The sequence below is a fragment of the Euprymna scolopes genome, chromosome 29 (genome assembly GCF_053919585.1).
Source record: "Euprymna scolopes isolate OS-2025 chromosome 29, ASM5391958v1, whole genome shotgun sequence".
In the NCBI taxonomy this organism is placed as follows: Eukaryota; Metazoa; Mollusca; class Cephalopoda; order Sepiida; family Sepiolidae; genus Euprymna; species Euprymna scolopes.
The window spans coordinates 51,332,981-51,341,982 of record NC_136510.1 but is presented as its reverse complement, the minus strand read 5'-3'; positions in this window follow the sequence as shown (position 1 = coordinate 51,341,982).

Below are 9,002 nucleotides of genomic sequence, written 5' to 3'. Positions count from 1 at the left end.
TGCGTGTGTTTTTTTGTTTACAAACATTATTCAAGGCATATAAAATCATAGACCAGTTCAAGACTGTATAATCATATTAGGTCACCCTTTGCACCCATCCTTCCTTATTCCTTCCCCCGCCCAACCAGCACCATCTTCATCCGTAGCATTTTCCCGGCTCGTCTTCTGAACGCAAACGAACGGGCACTCCAATCAGCTGATGTCATGCCAAAGGAGCAAAAGGCTTTAACTACACTTGCATTTTGGAGCCGTATTTTTTTCACATTGTTTTTAGCTTTTTTTCCCCCCTTTTTCTTTTGATTTTCAATTTGTTGTTGTTCTTCGTTAATCCGTAACTTGCTTTGTTTATTTTATATACATGTTTTTGTCTTCTATCTCGAGAACTATCTCTTTCTTCTTCTATCTCTAAAATCATCTCGTTTTCTTCTTCTATTTCTTCTTTTTTTCTTCTTCTTTTTCTACTTCTCTTCCGAGAACATTCTCTTCTTGTCTTTGCTCCTTGGTTTTTGTTTCTTTTCTATCACTAAATCTATCTCTTTTTATTCTTTCCTTGTATCCATCATCATCATCATCATCATCATCATCATCATCATCATCATCATCATCATCTCCTTCTTTTTCTCTCTTATCTTATTATATCTAAAACCTTATTTTTCTTCTTATTATAATTCTTTTTCCTTTTCTTATCCTTCCCTTCTTCTTCTTTTTCTCTTTCTTCTTTTTCTTCTTCTTCTTCTTCTTCTTCTTCTTTTCTTCTTCTTCTTCTTCTTCTTCTTCTTCTTATTATTATTATTATAATTATTATTATTGACGCACAAGGAGCTTTCACACAGGTCATCAAAGATCTCTCTTTGAAAACAGTCAGTCGTGTTCCCTGGAAACTGAGTGACAACAAGTCTTCCCAGCTTTCCTCTTTCGATTATTATTATTATTATTATTATTATTATTATTATTATTATTATTATTATTATTATTATTTTTATTATTATTATTATTATTATTATTATTTTTATTATTATTATTAGTATTATTATTATTATTATTTCTTTGTTCTTTATCTTTTGCCTTCTTCATTTCTTGTACTTCTGCTTTATTTAATTATGTGTAAAACCTTATTTTTCTTCTGCTATCTCCTCCTTATCCTTCTATTCCTTTCTTTTTCTTCTTCTTCTTCTTCTTCTTCTTCTTCTTCTTATTATTATTATTATTATTATTATTATTATTATTATTATTATTATTATTATCATTATGTCTTTTCTTCTTCATCTTTTGCCGTCTTCGTTTTCCACCGTCAACGGATGAGGACATTTCGCACTATGTAGTGTTGTAAAAGTGATAGCAGATATTTCAGTTTCACTGGAAAAGGTATGAACCCACAATTCTTAGCAGAAGCCTGTATTTAATTAGTTGAATACATTAATTCAATTTCCATGTGTATAATTTGGTATAAAATGCTGTAAAATAAGCATAACCTAAATCTTTAACATTGTCTTCTTTTCTATTTTCCTCTTTACAACTCTTTATCTTCATCTTCTTTTCTCTCTTTCAAATTTGTTCACCCTTCTCCACCCTTTGCTTCTATTCAATCTACCCACCCCCCTCACTCTTCCATGCACTTCTTCCTATCTATCTCACACTCTGCCCTTCTCTTTTTTTTCCGTCTTAGTCGGAGTCATAATCTCCCGTCCCTTTGAAATACGTTTGTTTTTTGGTTCAATCGTTAATTCAATAAAAGTTCCTTGTTTATTTATAAATAACTAAAACGGTAAACATTAAAACAGAAAAAAAAAATCAACAACAAAACAAAAAATGTTTCTTTCTTGTCTCTTCTGTGACGCGCCCATTATACATTTCTAATATCAAAAAGCACTTAACTAGAAAAAAATATGTCAGCCGAAATTAATCAGCAGAGACAAACAAGCAAATATATATATTTGCATTATTTTAGATGTTAATCAAATAAATAAATACAAACTTCTGCATATTTTACTCTCAAATTAAAATAATCAAACTTCAAATTAAAAACATTGACCTCAAATTAAAATAAAATGAATCTCAATTTAAAAACAAGCGAACTATTGTATTTGAAGATATTGCTGAGATGAAGGAATGTTTTCCTCATCAACGTCTAGAGAGTACGATTACAATAATATACAGAGAACAAGGAAACCTAAATAATGAACGCTTATGCAGTGACCTTTTAATAAGAACAATCCAGAGATCGATATAATATGCATACCAATATTTTGTAAAGGATAGAAAATCATAGGACAAATATTTCCTATTAGTTTTTTTTTTCGGTTTTCTTATGGAATGATCATGAGAATTAGTTGTAGAATATCTGCATGAATATAATTACGTTTAATTATATTCATGCAGATATTCTACATGGTTTCTACTTGCGTAATATTTTCGTAAAAAGGTTATAGTAAACACAAACCTCTTCCTCTAGATATTTATGTATACGTATACATATTTGTTTAAAAATTTTGCCTACCAAACTCCTCTGTCAGTTTTTGGTCTATAAACATAAAACTTAATATATAAGTTATTCGAACCCATGACAAACTTTAAATTTGTGTTTTAGCCGGGGAAAATCGGTGCAAAAATGTGAAAATTAAAAAAAATGGAATTTGCCAGGTGAAGGTCGAACGACGGCGTTACGAATATGTATGCGTAATAGCTATTGGTTCATGTTTTAATTTTAAGCCTTGCAGCAAACATATCTTCATAGCTCAGGCATTAACGTCAAAGGAAAATGTAATCGTAAGCCAAACGTTTTGGTTTTGATTCTTGCTGGCGCATGAGTCATTAAAAAAACCCTTTGGGTGCAATATAATATAATAATAAATACGAAATCTGAAATAATGAAAATATCATATTTAAGCGTATTTTACGATCGGAAAATGCCAGTCGACCTGCTAGTTAACTCATATATCCGACGTTGGTGTCAGAAATTTCTGCTGACAATTTCTATTTACTCGTCTCCTCGTCATGGTCGATTTAGATACAAAGTCAATGGTTAATTTGGAGGAAATCCAATTCCTCAAAAATAGACACTTTTGATTGGGAAACAAATAAAAATTAGAAAGAATTTACCTTTCCTTAGAAAAGATGCAGTGCTGTATCTGTTCTAAACATCTAGTCACATTATCATGTAAAAATACATTCAAATATTTAGTCGTTTTATTGTTATTTTAACTTTAAACCTTCAAAGATGTTATATTACGAGAGACGCGTGAAAAGGAAACAAATGAAGAGATAGAGATTATTTCGTTTTTTCCTATCCTTGTATTTGCTCGTCTCTAGTGTTACGATATATAAGGAACTCTAAATTTTCCTTTTTAAATAACTATACTATCTTTATTTTTTTCTTATTTCGTTTTAAACAGTACAAAATGAGATTAAACATTTCGCACATGGCCGTATATAAGCATATAGCATCTAAAAATATGATAAAATTGCATTTCACAGATTGATATTTGATTCTGGCTAACCATTTTGTATTTTTCCCTTCGCACATTTTTTACAATACTAAAATGTCATCCATTCGAGTTTGTTCGAGATTTTTTTTCCGATTATGAAGATTGTTACACTGGTAACAATTGAAAATCATTGATTATTATTATATTGTCCTACATGGGAAATATAATTATTGTTTGTCTTTTGTGGACGGATCTTAATCAATGAAGATATCTAGGTGCAGTTGCTTATCCGTAATGAATAACAGTTTCAGCTAGATTCGCATATCACAAACAGACAGTTCATTGATTAGATTAATTCAGTTGTTGCCAAGATTTTAGTGAATGTAAGATCCTGAGAAATTGGGGCGTTACAAGCGTTCATTTTCCACCATGTAAATATTCCAGAAGTAACTCCTGCATCATTAACTGGAATCCCAATTACTTCAGTAAATAAAATTTAGGTTTAAGTTAAAATATTCGTTACGAAAGAAGTGGTTAAAACTCTTGATGAACTGGTAATTGTTACATAATTAGAACCGAATTTAGATGGACAACTTTGAGTGACAACTTAAAGGTCAAAGGTGATTCTAGACAGTCGAACATTTCCTGTTTTTTAGTTGGTGAGATTTGAAGTAGTAAAGATGTCTTTTGGTATTGTCTCGAATGGAGCTGGCGCGCACAATATAATGAGATATAGCGAGATGAGCTATGTCTTTCTCTCTCATCCACGAATGTGACGCGTTCTCCTAATGTTTTCTGCGACTGAACTTCTCTTTCTTAAATAAATCTTCTTTTCAAAATTAGCATCAACATCCTAGTGATTTTGTATTCACAAACAAGTGGAAACTAGGTTTGGCAACGATATGGTGGTATTAATGTTACATAACGAGGGCATGTTTGAGTAATAGCTTAAAAGTTGGAGTTAACTCCAGAATGGAAGTCGGAGAAACCAGGTGACTTCTGGTCGGAGACTTTGTCTCTGTGTATGGCGATACTTTAAGCAGAAAAGACATTCTAGGATGCTATGTCAAATAGGGGGACAGTACACATAATGTTCTTGTGTGTAGCAGAACAAGTTGTCGGTTCTGTGACCGTTGTTTTAATAAACCTTCCTATAAATCGACATCAGTGTCCAAATAGTTTTGTATCCACAGACAATGTTCGACAACGACTACATGTGAAAATATAACAATAGTCAGTTGGCGAAATTTTCATTGAATATCGTGGATGAGGTATTATTTCATGCTTCGGTTTATTAAGCTTTCCTCACTCCACCTCGATCTAATAATTTCGTTCACAGTCGCCAATTATTACAAAAGAATGAGTTCTTTGTCGCATATGACAATAACGGCGAAAACCGAATCGTTTTTGTTCTGCTAAAAAAACCTTGACCGCACTTCAAAGTGATTATTTTCTTGTTTTACATGTAGTTCGTGCGACACCTACTTGTTGTGTTTCTTTGGTTTCCCCGGTTGTACTCGGTGCCCCAGAACTCCTGGATGACTAAGGTCTCACCTTTCAGCAAGTTGTCGTAGAGTTGTCTCTGAATCTTCAACAAACGACTTGAAGTTGTCGTTATCAACTGCAGACGGACGTTCCTGACATTCTTTAAACTTCAAAGTTTTTTCACGTGTTCGCTTACGGTGCTTTAGTCCATTTATTTCATTTTATCATCTCAATATTCTTTTCTTTATTTTAAACTAGCCTAGGTACCCGGCGTTGCCCGGGTGTATGTTGAGCAAAAAAAAGAAATGGTAGTAGGCACGCAGACTCGAACTCGTGACGCCAAGACGGAAAAAAGTGCCCCCCTCCAAAAATAAACAAAAGCTGACGTCTTACTCCTACTCCATGACGCGACCGGAGGTTCGGAACATTAAAATTAGGCAAAGAACATTCAACCGATACGATGACTTGCAAAAATGGTTCACAAAAAATCGACTGCTCCTTGTAGATAACTGCCTAGTTGAGGGTGAAGGAATTTATGCTTTTGGACAATTTTTCGATATTTGTTGTCCGAGATGTCGTGCTTCAAAATGATGCCAGTCTCGTGAAAATCCGTCGTTTTATCGAAAGTTTTAGGAATACATACATACATACGTACATACATAGATACATAAATCCATCCATACATGCATGCGTACATACATACATGGTGATTGTCACTTGTGGAGAGAAGACCATATTTCCCTTGCTTTATTGTAGATTATTCATCCATTTCCATGTACTTTTAAAATATTATTTTTATTTTTATTTTTTTCGTTATTTCATTTAATACGTTTATAATTTTATTATTATTTTTTAAATTTGTTATTTATTTGTATTTATTTATTTTATTTTTTTTTTTAATTTAAATTTTTGATTTGTTTATTTTATATATATATATATATATATATATATATATATATATACATTTATGCACACATACAAATATACATGTGGAGATGTGATCAAGATGCATCAATTTCTATCTACTGTGGGAATGAAGTTGACTCTTCAGACCATCCCTGCTCTTACACAGTCTGTTGCAGAGGTCACACATTAACTGAGATTGAGGGACTCCAACTGCTCTACTGTGGACATTCATATGACGCTTCAGGCCTCCACTCAATTTACAGACCACAGAGCAAATAGAACATCTGTACCCCGCAGTGTTTTCCCCATCAAAGAAAGACTGATCTCCATGTGATCGCTCGTGGCTAGCTAGGCCGGCTCCGGATAAAGTCATTTTACCGTATAACTCACAGACGTGGTTCTACACGAAAGCCTCCGACAGACCTGGTATATCTGACAGGTTTTTCTTACGGTTATCACGTTTCATTTTTGCATGCTCATATTTTTTCTTCTTAAAGCTATCACAGCCATGATAGACCAAGGAGAGCCACTTTTTACGATCATCGGAAGCACTTTCAACCCTGAGAGCATTAAGACTATTTTTGATGTTGTCCTTAAAGTGTTTCCTAGATTTATGTTGTGGACGCTTTCTTTGTATATTTTCACCATAGAACAGGTGCTTTTGGCAATCTCTCGTGGTCCATCCTTTTCAGATGTCCAGCCCACCTCATCTGGTTGCGTATAATCAACTTCTCGATACATGGTACGTCAGCTCGCATGAGGACATCCATATCAGGTATAAAAGAGTTCCACCTGATGCCCAGAATGTGTCTCAGAAATTTACATACATACATACATACATACATTTAAAAAGACTGTTGAGATTTATATTATAGACTAGCCTGGGCGCTCGGCGTTGCCCGGGTGTTTGGAGGTGTGTGTTGAGCAAAAATGTGGTAGCAGGCAGGCAGGCTCGAACCTGTACCGCGAAGGAGAAAAAGAAAGTGAAAAAAATATGACGTGTTTGCTGTTGCATCCATCGCCAAACCGGAAGTGACATAGGTTTAAATTAAGGCCAGAAAATCGAAAAGAGAGGATAACTTTTGAAAATATCGGCGAAAAAAAAAACGACCCCTTCCTGTAGAAAAGTGCCCAGTTAAGTGTGAAGAAATTAATGGTTTTTGCCAATTTTTCGATATTTGTCATCCGAAGGAGCAAGCTTCAAAATGATGCCAATTTCGTGAAAACCAGTCGCATCTGGAGAAAGATTTAGGCAGACATACAAACATGCATACGTACATACATACATACATTTAAATAGACAGGTGAGATTTATATTATAGAAGATGTTAACTAAAATGATAATTCAAACTTGTATTCGATTTTTACTTCACCACTTTGTCTTTTCTTTCCGATTAGCTGTATTCTTCGATAAAACATTTCTTTGATTTACGGCTCTCTTTCTTTTTTCTTTCTTTTTTCTTTCTTTTTTTCCTTCCCTTCAGTCAATTTTTTTCACTGTTCAATTTCTGTCTTTTCTTTCTATTTTATTCAAAAGTTTTATTCACGTTTCTCTTCATTACTAAATTAATCCTTTTTTATCTCTTTTCTTTATATACTGTCTAACTTTCCAAGCTTGTATCTTTATCAAATCCTTTTATTCCATTCAGTTTCTCTTTCTTTCTCAATCTTTTGTATTTTTCTTTCTTTCTTTCCCATCGAATATTACGTTTTTTTCTGTTCTCCTTATTCATCAATCACTCTCGATTTCGTTTAGAATTTTTTTTATTTCAAGTCTTTTTGTTCTTTTTGTGTCAAATTTCTTTTTTACTTTCTTTCTCTTCCTTTGTAAAACCACTTTTTTTTTATTTATTTTGTTTTTCGTTACATTTTTGCTATATTTTTATTTATTTTTCCTTTCGTTCTATCCGTGTTCTAAATTACACCTTTCTTTCATCTTTATTCTACATTCAACCATGTCTTTCTAATTTGCTTATTTATGTCAACATATTTTTATTTATTTTTTTCCTGTTTCATCTCTTAATCGATCATTTCGTTTATTCAGTTTTATTTATTTCGTACATTCTATCATTTTTATTTATTGTCTGCTCATTTTTTATCTACTACCATTTCCTTCTCAGTCAGCCATTTTCTTTCATTTTTTTCTTTCTTTTTGATTCGATCATTTCGTCTTTCTTTCTCATTCAATAATTTTTTAAATTGGAATAGAAAAACTCATTCACCCAATGTATTTGCTTTTCTTGTGCAACTGTTTCTTTCTTCTTACTCATTCAGCATTTTTATTTATTTCTGTTTTAGTCATTTGTTTATTCAAAACTTTCTTTTTTTCTTTTTCATTGAACATTTTCTTTCTTTCAAATTCATCCATTTGCTTTTGTCTGTTTTTTTTTAAAAATTTATTTTGTTTTCTTTTGTTTTATTTCTTCTCAAATGCACCCATTTCGGACACACATGCACACACTCATGCGCGCGTGCGCACACACACACACACACACACACACACACACACACACACACACACACACACACTCACACACACACACACACACACACACACACACACACACACACACACACACACACACACGATGGCCCACAAATCTCGAACCATTCCGCCTCCAAACCCAAACGATTCTCCGAACCTCAAAGAAAGATAGGGAAGCCTCCCTTGAACTGTTATCAGGAATTGCAATCAAATATCCCGAAGAAGTTTTCACCCCCGCCTACTCACACAAAACCCGTAAGCACCCATAAAGCAGATGAGGATGACAGCAGGGTCGTCTGTACTTCTTAACTGTTGACAATCTCGGACGACATAAAAAATCTCCAATGCCTCCTTCGTAATTGGTTTTGCACCGGCAGATTCTTAACTATTTTCATTATTAATATTAGTTATTTTCTTTTTTTAATCATTATTCATAGTAGGGCGGATTAAAGTCAGAATGATCCTTCGTCATCGTCGTGGCAGCCGTCGTCATTGCAGTCAGACCGAAAAGGACAAACTTGAAGAATCGACAAATTCAGTGGATTAGGTGAAACATGTTGAAAGATGAAACAGTTTTCCGATCGGATATCGTTTCGTGTCGTTACAATTTGCAGGATCCAGCAAAGAATTTCGGCACTTCTGCATGTACATGACATGAGACGTCCGAGACGAGTTATTGAGCCCTGTTCTTTGAATGCCCT